Raw genomic sequence first — 14,433 nt, 5'->3', positions numbered from 1 at the left:
AATTCCTGTGAAACACCTGAAGGGTTAATAAACTTCTTGAAAGTGGTTTTGAGTACCTTGAGGGGTGCAGTTTTTAGAATGGTGTCACACTTGGGTATTTTCTATCATATAGACCCCTCAAAATGACTTCAAATGAGATGTGGTCCCTAAAAAAAAATGGTGTTGTAAAAATGAGAAATTGCTGGTCAACTTTTAACCCTTATAACTCCGTCACAAAAAAAAAAATTTTGGTTCCAAAATTGTGCTGATGTAAAGTAGACATGTGGGAAATGTTACTTATTAAGTATTTGGCGTGACATATGTCTGTGATTTAAGGGCATAAAAATTCAAAGTTGGAAAATTGCGAAATTTTCAAAATTTTCGCCAAATATTCATTTTTTTCACAAATAAATGCAAGTTATATCGAAGAAATTTTACCACTATCATGAAGTACAATATGTCACGAGAAAACAATGTCAGAATTGCCAAGATCCGTTGAAGCGTTCCAGAGTTATAACCTCATAAAGGGACAGTGGTCAGAATTGTAAAAATTGGCCCGGTCATTAACGTGCAAACCACCCTTGGGGGTGAAGGGGTTAAAGAAGGGAAGGAGTGGAAACCGTTTTTTGTCCGACGCTTTCTCCAGTAGCTCATCTAATGTTTTCCCAAAGAGGTACTGACCCTCGCAAGGGACAGCACAAAGTTTTACTTTTGACTGGAAGTCTGCGTTCCAGTTTTTTAGCCATAATGCCCTCCTTCCTGAGTTTGATAGGGCACACGCACGGGCGGCACACCAAACGGAGTCCACCAACGCATCTGCTATAAAACCTGCCACTTTCTGTATAGAGGGTATTGCCTCTAAAAGTCTCTCTTGGGCATTTATTTTTAATTTGCTCAGTTAATTCCTCCAACCACTTGACCATAGCACGAGCTCTGCAAGTGGCGGCAACCCCAGGCTTAAATGACCATGCTGACACCTCCTAAGCCGATTTTAAGAAAGAACCAGCCTTCTTGTCAAGAGGGTCTTTTAAGGCACCCATATCTTCAAATGGTAGGGCTATCCCTTTTGAGGTGCTGGCAATGGCTGCATCTCTCCTTGGGGCTTTCTCCCATTTCTCACAGACTTCCTCATCAAACGGATATTTACATTTTAGTGTCTGCAGAGTTCCAAAAAACATCATTGGTGGAATATGAACATCACACATTTATTAGTGGTATATACCCACATAAATACGCCACCCATGCATGGACATAGGACAACTGCCAGAAAACTGAGAACCAAAGACAAGACACATGCAGTCATAGAATCCCATAAAATTAAATTTTTATTGATAGTACTTCATAAAAACCATAACAGAGAAACCAGACAGTGTGTAGTGAGACTGGTAGATGACAAACAGATGCCAGTAGCAACATGAAAGAAATAATAGTCACCCAAGGTATATAGTGACCCCTAACGTTCGCCCAGGCTCACCACAGGATAAGAATAGCAAGCAACATGTCATAGAGATAGTATATATCCAATGTCAAATAAGCCACAATAGCAAGTGCTTTAGAACTCCCATATAGTTGGTAAAATCATATGGCTACAGACATGAAGTGAGCAAAGTAGTAAGCATATCACCTGGACTGGAGGACCTGAGCCAACGCAGGGGACACCGGACCACCCCGACGCGCGTTTCGGTGCGTGTACCTTCCTCAGGGGGCGCTTGGTGGTGGGTGAACATAACCGCGCTATTTATAATGGACCCAAAACTTAAAAAACCCCGGCGCAGCTGCGCAGCGTAGATCACGCCAGCCTTCTGGACCAATGTGCCGACAACCGGAAGCACATGGGGCCCCACGTGACCCGGAAGTACGTGATCAGCCAGATAAGCCAGCAGAGCAGCACCTGCGCAGATGGAGCCACGGTATGTAGCGGACATATTGAAGCAGGGCAGGAGCGAGGGCAAGAATATTAGGGGCAATAGTTACACCGGATAAAGGTAAACGGAACATATCTGCCGGTGACCAGCAATGCTCGTATATAGAAGAATAGCGCATAGCAAAGAAACAATTAAGATCAGCATGATCCAATATATCTGTCACCACAACATAATAATACTGTAACACAAGGTGAAAAAAAGAGACATGTATGATAATATAATGTCAATACAAAATTATAGGTCATAATGGGCGCTCACAAAAATATACAAGAATAATCATAAATATGAACACTGAGAAGCCCAATATTACTCAATCCTACAGAATTTAAGAAACCTAACAAAATAGTATTATAATACGATTATGGACTAGAATAATGAACAATAGATCATCATATAAGGAGTAAACAATAAGTATACACAAGATAAAGATATAAGTCCTTATCACAAGGAGGGGACAGTCTTGAATCATGCTGTAAGTTCAGAGATGGTTATACAAATCTTCCCCTTCGGATCTTGTCCATATAGCTCCAGCAACCAGCATACAACATGCCCCAATATAGAGATGTGTGAGTCCTAAATAGCACAGAGCAAAAAAGTTAAAATCATTTAAAAACAACATGATGCGGAGGGCAAAAACAAGCACAGCAGTATGATGACTACAAAAAAGGGGCATAGCTAATATTTTCGTTCAAGCCCAGTGGATGTACAGTATTAAGCAACCATATCCAACGGGTCTCTAGTTGCCCTAAACGTTTAAAGAGGTTCCCCCCACGGATATTGACATTCAACATGTCGATACCGCGGACTCGCAGCAATGAGCTGTCACAATGGTGTTTAGCCAAAAAATGTTTGGGGATAGTTTTTAGAGCAGAAGTGTCCTCCTGAGTAGCAGCCGCCTCGATCCCCAGGACGTGCTCCCTAATCCTAACCTTCAACTGTCTAGTGGTCATCCCGATATAAATCAGGCCACACGGGCAGGTGGCGTAGTATACAACATATCTTGAGGCGCATGTGATGCGCCTCCGGATAGTATATTCCTTAGACCCACTAGAGTTGAGGAATTTGGCACACCTATCCATATTAGGGCATGCAATGCAACGTCCACATGGGACCGAGCCCACAGGAGCCGGTATATCATCCAGAAATGTTCTGGGTCCCTGGCAGGTATAATGGCTCCTGGTTAACAGGTCTCTCAAGTTCTTCGCTCGTCTAAATGTAAGGAGGGGTCTCTCGGGGAGGAATTTAGAAATGATGGGGTCAGTTAACAAAATAGGCCAGGCTTTAGTGAGTGCAGATCTCACTTTATCGGCCTGGGGGCTGAAAGTTGTAATAAAGCGGGACTGGTTACCCCCATTCGTTCTCCCCTCACCCTGAGGTTTATATAGGAGATGATTCCGGGTAGAATATTTGGCCCTATGGTAGGCCTTTTTGATAATCCGTCTACTATAGCCGCGTTCCAAGAACCGCGCCATTAATTCAACAGCACGCTTCTCAAAGTCACACTCTGTTGAGCAGATCCTTCGTAAACGGAGGAACTGCCCAACAGGTATGGATGATACCATATGCCGAGGATTGCAGGATGAGGCATGCAACACCATATTGGTGGATGTTGTCTTACGGTAGATGTCAGTGTGTATATTCCCAGAACCATCCTTAATAACCATTACATCCAAAAAGCTGATCTTAAAGCCATCCCAAACACACGTGAGCTTGATATTGAAATCGTTGCTGTTGAGACGTTGGATGAACTGTCCCAGGTCGACGGCCTCACCCTGCCAGACAAAGAGGATGTCATCGATGTACCGCAGCCAGAAAATCGTTAGACGCTCTGGCCAAAAAGATACAAGAGAATCAGCTGGTTCAGTACAACAGAGACATTAAGGACTACCAAACGAATAGGGTGTATCTGTGGAGAAAGGCCAATTTAGTAAGAACTCCCTCAAACACTTCTATATCATCTGTGAGTGGGCAGTCCGATATATCTGCCTCCTCTGGATCTACTCGTTTAAGGGATCATACCTACCATCCGTATAGAAGACACTTTAGACATCAGACGGAGCCAGAAAGTACTAATAAACGGGTAATTAATTTGAGCCATCATGTACTTACATCTAATGATCTGTCTCTTCTTGGTAGGGGTCTCTCGTTCTCACCCACACCTGAGTTTGATAGGTTCACTGCTGTTAAAGACCTCAACCTATTCGCTAGATCGTTGCTGTTGAAACGTCATTACTTTGATAATGAGAGCAATCTACTTTTTCCTACAGAGGAAGAACAAGCTACATTGAGGATCCTGGAGGAGCTGGCGGTGGAACATATCCACGAGGGGGGTAAAAAGGCCTACCATAGGGCCAAATATTCTACCCGGAATCATCTCCTATATAAACCTCAGGGTGAGGGGAGAACGAATGGGGGTAACCAGTCCCGCTTTATTACAACTTTCAGCCCCCAGGCCGATAAAGTGAGATCTGCACTCACTAAAGCCTGGCCTATTTTGTTAACTGATCCCATCATTTCTAAATTCCTCCCCGAGAGACCCCTCCTTACATTTAGACGAGCGAAGAACTTGAGAGACCTGTTAACCAGGAGCCATTATACCTGCCAGGGACCCAGAACATTTCTGGATGATATACCGGCTCCTGTGGGCTCGGTCCCATGTGGACGTTGCATTGCATGCCCTAATATGGATAGGTGTGCCAAATTCCTCAACTCTAGTGGGTCTAAGGAATATACTATCCGGAGGCGCATCACATGCGCCTCAAGATATGTTGTATACTACGCCACCTGCCCGTGTGGCCTGATTTATATCGGGATGACCACTAGACAGTTGAAGGTTAGGATTAGGGAGCACGTCCTGGGGATCGAGGCGGCTGCTACTCAGGAGGACACTTCTGCTCTAAAAACTATCCCCAAACATTTTTTGGCTAAACACCATTGTGACAGCTCATTGCTGCGAGTCCGCGGTATCGACATGTTGAATGTCAATATCCGTGGGGGGAACCTCTTTAAACGTTTAGGGCAACTAGAGACCCGTTGGATATGGTTGCTTAATACTGTACATCCACTGGGCTTGAACGAAAATATTAGCTATGCCCCTTTTTTGTAGTCATCATACTGCTGTGCTTGTTTTTGCCCTCCGCATCATGTTGTTTTTAAATGATTTTAACTTTTTTGCTCTGTGCTATTTAGGACTCACACATCTCTATATTGGGGCATGTTGTATGCTGGTTGCTGGAGCTATATGGACAAGATCCGAAGGGGAAGATTTGTATAACCATCTCTGAACTTACAGCATGATTCAAGACTGTCCCCTCCTTGTGATAAGGACTTATATCTTTATCTTGTGTATACTTATTGTTTACTCCTTATATGATGATCTATTGTTCATTATTCTAGTCCATAATCGTATTATAATACTATTTTGTTAGGTTTCTTAAATTCTGTAGGATTGAGTAATATTGGGCTTCTCAGTGTTCATATTTATGATTATTCTTGTATATTTTTGTGAGCGCCCATTATGACCTATAATTTTGTATTGACATTATATTATCATACATGTCTCTTTTTTTCACCTTGTGTTACAGTATTATTATTTTGTTGTGACAGATATATTGGATCATGCTGATCTTAATTGTTTCTTTGCTATGCGCTATTCTTCTATATACGAGCATTGCTGGTCACCGGCAGATATGTTCCGTTTACCTTTATCCGGTGTAACTTTTGCCCCTAATATTCTTGCCCTCGCTCCTGCCCTGCTTCAATATGTCCGCTACATACCGTGGCTCCATCTGCGCAGGCGCTGCTCTGCTGGCTTCTCTGGCTGATCACGTACTTCCGGGTCACGTGGGGCCCCATGTGCTTCCAGTTGTCGGCAGATTGGTCCAGAAGGCTGGCGTGATCTACGCTGCGCAGCTGCGCCGGGGTTTTTTAAGTTTTGGGTCCATTATAAATAGCGCGGTTATGTTCACCCACCACCAAGCGCCCCCTGAGGAAGGTGCACACACCGAAACGCGCGTCGGGGTGGTCCGGTGTCCCCTGCGTTGGCTCAGGTCCTCCAGTCCAGGTGATATGCTTACTACTTTGCTCACTTCATGTCTGTAGCCATATGATTTTACCAACTATATGGGAGTTCTAAAGCACTTGCTATTGTGGCTTATTTGACATTGGATATATACTATCTCTATGACATGTTGCTTGCTATTCTTATCCTGTGGTGAGCCTGGGCGAACGTTAGGGGTCACTATATACCTTGGGTGACTATTATTTCTTTCATGTTGCTACTGGCATCTGTTTGTCATCTACCAGTCTCACTACACGCTGTCTGGTTTCTCTGTTATGGTTTTTATGAAGTACTATCAATAAAAATTTAATTTTATGGGATTCTATGACTGCATGTGTCTTGTCTTTGGTTCTCACATTTTAGTGTCTGTGGAACCGACATTTTTTTTTAGTTTTTTTCGACTCTCTTTTAATTAAATTTAAAAGGCTTTCATGAAAAGGAAAAACCTTACGTTTTTTTTCTCCTCTAAATTGCTAAACATGGAGTCTTGTACCGTGCATTGTTCTTTGGGTGTTTCAATCCCCATAGTTGACCTAACCAATTTTAGCAATTCCCCAATATTTTCGGATAAAAATAAGGGCGGCCACACTCCTCATCTGATGAGTCTAGTTCTGATACATCTGAGAGGGTTAATTCTCCAAACTCTTCCTCCGAGTCTACATTGGAGCTTTGGGGTTTTTAGAAGTATGGGAAGGCATGGGTTTTCCAGTGTTGAGCACGGCTTGGTCTTTTAACTGTTCTTTTACTGACATTTTTACTTCATCCCTAATAATTGTTTTAATGCTTTGGAGTAAGGATGGCAACTCTTCGGCTACTGTTTTATCAATACACGGCTGACAGATCCATTTTTCGTATGTTTTGGGGAGGGTTTCTCTGCATAACGCACACACCCTATTCTTCTGCTTTGTGGTGACTTTTTTACCCTATAAAATAAACATGATATATGGTTGTCACTAAAGGTGTGCTTCGCCTTACAAAGGCACTCACCCACGACCCATGAATACCACGACAGGCTGTGGGTCCTCCTCTGGTACCCGTCCATCTGCAGCAGGGTCTGCCATGCTTGAGCTGTACAGCACTGAATGCTGTGCGCTGTTTTAATTTTATATAAGTAGAGCGGTGTGCGCGCTCCTGGAACGACTTCCACCTGGAAGTGTCCAGCACACCCTCTTACTCCGGCGTGTGACATCACTTCCAGCGCGACTGGAAGTAGTCACCCATTCAGTCGGCGGCAGCATCGTGATGTGCACGCCTGCACCCCAACCCAGCCTCCAAGCAGGAGCGGACGCCGGGGAGTCCAGGAAAGGGGAAGAGCGCGGTCCAACAGCTCCCTATGGCCAGGATTACAGGCGCGCACCACTGCGCCCAGCTTGATGCCCCCCCGTGGACCTTGGCCTCTGGACCAGAACATCAGAGGGAGATCCCTCCGGAGGTATTTTACCACAGGTATCCGCCTGCAGGAACAGGAAACCAAAACTGAGGAGAGAGGTGCCGTCCTCTTCTTTTTTTATCTCTGCTACAGGTTTCCTGTTCCTGGGGGCGGATACCATCTCTCAATGTGCGGTGCTGTCATGGGGAAGGGAAAAAAAACTATATACATTTTTGAAATCAGGAGAAAAAGATGATTCCGAAAAGTACAAAGTTACCTGCGATGACTACAAAAAATATTTGTTTGTAGACCTGTGTTAGGCCGGGATCACATATACGCGAGTCTCGCAGGTGAAAACCCAGCTCTGGCGCCAGCACTCCGGAGCGGAGCGTGCAGCCGCACAGCAATACATGGAGCTGCACGCTACGCTCCGGAGTGCTGGCGCCAGAGCTGGGTTTTCACCTGCGAGACTCGGCCATATCTCGCGTATATGTGATCCTGGCCTTATACTCGTTACTCAAAACGAGCATTCCAGCATTAGGAATTGTGAGTAATAAGCATCCGAGTATTTTTGTGGGACATTTGACAATAGATTTTTATATTTATGATTTATTCATTAACTTCAGTAACTGGAGCTGATATATTAGCCCCATTTACAGAGAAAATTCATCTTTCTACAAGAACAGCAGAGGATATCTGGGTTGGCTAGGACCCAGCAACTCCAGCTCCCTCCCCACCTCAAGTTATCACGTGAATGCTATGCCTGGAGGAGGGCACTGTATAAAAAAAAGTACTTTTTCAATAGTGTTCATACAGTGATAAAGTAGGCAGAGATGGTAATAAACCATCTCTGCCTTCTCTGTGAGGTGTCTGGTTGTGTCTAACAGCATGCTACCTGCACCTGCACAATCTTGTGCAGTTAATTACTTTACATTGATATTCTAAAACATCACTAAAGTAAAATGTGAGCCGTACAAACATTTAAAGTATGCGGGCAGTCTAGAAGTACCTTAGTTAAGAAAAAAAACAAATATTATTAAAATGTACAAAAATGAAAATATGGACAGTGGCTTGCAAATGTATTCACCCCATGTCAAATTACCTATTTTGCTACATTACAAACAGTGTTTAAATATGGTGGTAACAGCATCATGCTGTGGAGATGGAGATGTTTTTAAACAGTAGGGACAGTGAAAATGGTCCTAGTTGAGGGGAAGATAGAGGGTGGGAAATTCAGGGATATTCTTGAGCAAAACCTGTTTTAGTCTGTCAGTGATTTGAGACAGGAATGGAGGTTCTCCTTCCAACAAGACAATGACCCAAAGCATACTGCTTAAAAAAACACACTCAAGTGGTTTACGGGGAAACGTGTAAATGTTTAGGAGTGACCTATATAAACCCCAGGCCTTTATCCAATTGAAAATCTGTGGTCAAACAAGAAGATTACTGTTCACAAGGGAAAACCATCTACTATAATTTTAAGGGTATGTGCACACGTCAGGATTTCAAACCGGAAATTTTCTGCAAGAAATCCGCATTTTTTTTTTTGCGTTTTTTTCGCCTTTTTTTTAGCATTTTGCAAGCGAAATTAGCTTGCAGAATGCTAAAGTTTTCCAAGCGATCTGTAGCATCGATTGGAAAACTGACTGACAGGTTGGTCACACTTGTCAAACATAGTGTTTGACAAGTGTGACCAACTTTTTACTATAGATGCTGCCTATGCAGCATCAATAGTAAAAGATAGAATGTTTAAAAATAATAAAAAAAATTAAAAAAATGGTTATACTCACCTGCAGACAGCCGATCTCCTCAGCGGCGTCCGTTCCTATAGATGGTGTGTGTGTGCAGGACCTTCGATGACGTCACAGTCACGTGAGCGGTCACGTGACCAATCACAAGACCGCGACGTCATCGCAGGTCCTTCACACACACCATCTATAGGAACGGAAGCAGCAGCATCACCGCTGAGAGGCGGGAAGACTCCGGGGCCATCGAAGGTGAGTATATCACTATTTTTTATTTTAATTCTTTTTTTTTTACCAATTATATGGTGCCCAGTCCGTGGAGGAGAGTCTCCTCTCCTCCACCCTGGGTACCAACCGCACATAATCTGCTTACTTCCCGCATGGTGGGCACAGCCACATGCGGAAAGGAAGCAAATCAATGCATTCCTAGTTGTGCGGAATCCCCGCAATTCCGCAAATTTAATGAACATGTTGCTTTTTTTTCCGCGATGCGATTTTTTCGCGGAAAAAAATGCAACATTTGCACAAGAAATGCGGAATACACTGTAAATAATAGGAGGCATATGTAAGCGTTTTTTCGCGTTTTTATCACGTTTTTATAGCGAAAAAGCACGAAAAAAACGCGAAAAATACTGAACGTGTGCACATGGCCTAAGACCTGGAGCAGTTTTGCATAGATGCTTATCAAAAGCAGCTGTAATTGCCTCAAAGGAGGCTCTTCAAAAAGTACTGACTAAAGGGCTGAATAGTTATGCACACTGAAGTTTTCAGTTATTTTGTTCTATTTATTGTTTGCTTCACAATAAAATCAAAACCAAATGTTCATAGTTATAGGAATGTTCTTTACATGAACTGATGCAAACCATAAACATTTTTTTCTGAAATTCCAGATTGAGAAGAAGCAAAATGAGAAAAAATGCCCAGGGGTGAATACTTTGGCAAGCCACTGTAAGTAGAATGTATTAGACCTCAATGCAGTTGTTCTCACTAGAGATAGGCGGACTGTCATGGTTCCCAATGGCAGGGGAACGTCAGGACACATAAATAACGAACGAGCTCTTGGGTGATGGAATCTCGAGCTGACCGTGAGCTAAACCTACCACACAACTAATAGTGGCCGGGGGGCGTGCCTACGTTTTATCCCTAGACGTCTCTCGCCAGCCGGAGAACTAACTTACCCTAGTAGAGGAAAAAACAGACCTGGCTTACCTCTAGGGAAATTCCCCCAAAAAGGAGACAGAAGCCCCCCACATATATTGACGGTGAGTTCAGAGGAAAAGACATACGCAGTATGAAGGTAGGTTCAGCAAAGCGAGGTCCGCTTACTAGATAGTAGAAAGATACAAAAGGGAACTGCACGGTCAGCTGAAAACCCTTTTAAAATACCATCCTGAAATTACTTTAAAACTCATGTGTCAACTCATGACACCGGAGTGGTAATTTCAGCCCACAAGAGCTTCCAGCTACAGAGAAAGACTTAACTGTAAACTGGAACAAAAATGCAAACAAACTTAGGACAAAGAGTCCAACTTAGCTGATCAGTAGTCTAGGAGCAGGAACATGCAACAGAAAGGCTCTGGTTACATTGATGGCCGGCAAGGCAATGACTGAAGAGCAGGAATAAATAGGAACTCCCCACTACTGATGAAAACAGGTGAACTGAGAAAGAAAACACACCCGAGTCACCAGTACCACTAGCCACCACCAGAAGGAGCCCAAAAGCAGATTCACAACAGTACCCCCCCCTCAAGGAGGGGGCACCGAACCCTCACAAGAACCACCAGGGCGATCCGGATGAGCCCTATGAAAGGCACGAACCAAATCAGAGGCGTGAACATCAGAAGCAATTACCCAAGAATTATCTTCTTGACCATAACCCTTCCACTTAACCAGATATTGTAGTCTCCGTCTGGAAATACGGGAGTCCAAGATTTTCTCCACAACATACTCCAATTCACCCTCAACCAGCACAGGAGCAGGAGGCTCGGTAGAAGGAACAACCGGCACCTCATACCTCCGCAACAACGACCGATGGAAGACATTATGGATAGCGAAAGATGCCGGAAGGTCTAAACGAAAGGATACAGGGTTAAGAATCTCCAAAATCCTATAAGGACCGATGAACCGAGGCTTAAACTTAGGAGAAGAAACCCTCATAGGGACAAAACGGGAAGACAACCACACCAAGTCCCCAACACGAAGACGAGGACCAACACGATGACGGCGGTTAGCAAAATGCTGAGTCTTCTCCTGGGACAACTTCAAATTGTCCACCACCTGTCCCCAAATCCGATGCAACCTATCCACCATAGTATCCACCCCCGGACAATCCGAAGACTCCACCTGACCGGAAGAAAAACGAGGGTGAAACCCCGAATTGCAAAAGAAAGGAGAAACCAAAGTGGCAGAACTAGCCCGATTATTGAGGGCAAACTCTGCCAACGGCAAAAAGGCAACCCAGTCATCCTGATCCGCAGACACAAAACACCTCAAATAAGTCTCCAAGGTCTGATTAGTTCGCTCAGTCTGGCCATTAGTCTGAGGATGGAACGCAGATGAAAAAGACAAATCAATGCCCATCCTAGCACAGAATGCCCGCCAAAATCTAGACACGAACTGGGTCCCCCTGTCAGAAACGATATTTTCCGGAATACCATGCAAGCGAACCACATTTTGAAAAAACAGAGGAACCAATTCGGATGAGGAAGGCAACTTAGGCAAGGGTACCAAATGAACCATCTTTGAAAAACGGTCACACACCACCCAGATGACAGACATTTTCTGAGAAGCAGGGAGATCAGAAATAAAATCCATAGAGATGTGAGTCCAAGGCCTCTTCGGAATAGGCAAGGATAACAACAATCCGCTAGCCTGAGAACAACAAGGCTTGGCCCGAGCACAAACATCACAAGACTGCACAAAAACTTGTACATCTCGAGACAGGGAAGGCCACCAGAAGGACCTAGCCACCAAATCCCTAGTACCGAAGATTCCAGGATGACCTGCCAATGCAGAAGAATGAACCTCTGAGATGACTCTACTGGTCCAATCATCAGGAACAAACAGTCTACCAGGCGGGCAACGATCAGGTCTATCCGCCTGAAACTCCTGCAAAGCCCGTCGCAGGTCTGGGGAAACAGCAGATAATATCACCCCATCCTTAAGGATACCTGTAGGTTCAGAATCACCAGGGGAATCAGGCTCAAAACTCCTAGAAAGGGCATCTGCCTTCACATTTTTAGAACCTGGTAGGTATGAGACCACAAAATTAAACCGAGAGAAAAACAACGACCAGCGCGCCTGTCTAGGATTCAGGCGCTTGGCAGACTCAAGATAAATCAAATTCTTGTGATCGGTCAATACCACCACCTGATGTCTAGCCCCCTCAAGCCAATGACACCACTCCTCAAAAGCCCACTTCATAGCCAAAAGCTCCCGATTACCAATATCATAGTTTCGCTCGGCGGGCGAAAATTTTCGAGAAAAGAACGCACAAGGTCTCATCACGGAGCAGTCGGAACTTTTCTGCGACAAAACCGCCCCAGCTCCGATCTCGGAAGCGTCAACCTCACCCTGAAAAGGAAGAGCAACATCAGGCTGACGCAACACAGGGGCAGAAGAAAAGTGGCGCTTAAGCTCCCGAAAGGCCTCCACAGCAGCAGGGGACCAATCAGCAACATCAGCACCCTTTTTAGTCAAATCAGTCAAAGGTTTAGCAACATCCGAAAAACCAGTTATAAATCGACGATAAAAATTAGCAAAGCCCAAGAATTTCTGAAGGCTCTTAAGAGAAGTAGGTTGCGTCCAATCACAAATAGCCCGAACCTTGACAGGATCCATCTCAATGGAAGAAGGGGAAAAAATGTACCCCAAAAAAGAAATCTTTTGAACCCCAAAAATACACTTAGAACCCTTCACACACAAGGAATTAGCCCGCAAAACCTGAAAAACCCTCCTGACTTGTTGGACATGAGAGTCCCAGTCATCCGAAAAAATCTAAATATCATCCAGATACACAATCATAAATTTATCCAAATATTCACGGAAAATGTTATGCATAAAGGACTGAAAGACTGAAGGGGCATTTGAAAGACCAAAAGGCATTACTAAATACTCAAAATGGCCCTCGGGCGTATTAAATGCGGTTTTCCACTCATCCCCCTGCTTAATTCGCACCAAATTATACGCCCCACGAAGATCAATCTTAGAGAACCACTTAGCCCCCTTTATTCGAGCAAACAAATCAGTCAGCAGTGGCAAAGGATACTGATATTTGACTGTAATTTTATTCAAGAGTCGATAATCAATACACGGCCTCAAAGAGCCATCTTTTTTAGACACAAAGAAAAAACCGGCTCCTAAGGGAGATTGTTATGACCCCAATGGCGTGGGTCTCAGAGGAACAAGTAAGTCTGCGAAGTACAAAAATCCAGCTCATAGGGCAGTGGTAACTGGGTTGACCATATATCTACTCCTAACGCCAACACTAGAAGTAGCCGGGGAACATGCCTACGTTGGTCGCTAGATGTCTCGCGCCAGCCGGAGGACTAACTACCCCTAGAAGAGGAAAACAAAGACCTCTCTTGCCTCCAGATAATAGACCCCAAAAGTTGGATACAAGCCCCCCACAAATAATAACGGTGAGGTAAGAGAAAATGACAAACACAGAGATGAACTAGGTTTAGCAAAGAGAGGCCCACTTACTAATAGCAGAATGTAGTAAGATAACTTATATGGTCAACGAAAACCCTATCAAAATTCCACACTGGAAATTCAAGAACCCCCGAACCGTCTAACGGCCCGGGGGGAGAACTCCAGCCTCCCTAGAGCTTCCAGCAAGGTTAGGATACAGATTATGTACAAGCTGGACAAAAATGCAAACAAAAACAAATAGCAAAAAGCAAGAAAGCAGACTTAGCTTAATCTAGCAGGAACCAGGATCAGTAGACAAGAGCACAACAGATTAGCTCTGATTACAACGTTGCCAGGCATTGAACTGAAGGTCCAGGGAGCTTATATAGCAACACCCCTGAACTAACGGCCCAGGTGAGCATACAAGGGATGACTGACATACCCAGAGTCAAATCACTAGTAACCACTAGAGGGAGCCAAAAAGCAAATTCACAACAGTACCCCCCCCTTAGTGAGGGGTCACCGAACCCTCACCAAGACCACCAGGGCGATCAGGATGAGCGGCGTGAAAGGCACGAACCAAATCGGCCGCATGCACATCAGAGGCGACCACCCAGGAATTATCCTCCTGACCATAGCCCTTCCACTTGACCAGGTACTGAAGCCTCCGCCTGGAGAGACGAGAATCTAAGATCTTCTCCACCACGTACTCCAACTCGCCCT

The sequence above is a fragment of the Ranitomeya variabilis genome, chromosome 6 (assembly GCF_051348905.1).
Source record: "Ranitomeya variabilis isolate aRanVar5 chromosome 6, aRanVar5.hap1, whole genome shotgun sequence".
NCBI classification, from domain to species: domain Eukaryota; kingdom Metazoa; phylum Chordata; class Amphibia; order Anura; family Dendrobatidae; genus Ranitomeya; species Ranitomeya variabilis.
This window is presented reverse-complemented; position numbering follows the sequence as displayed.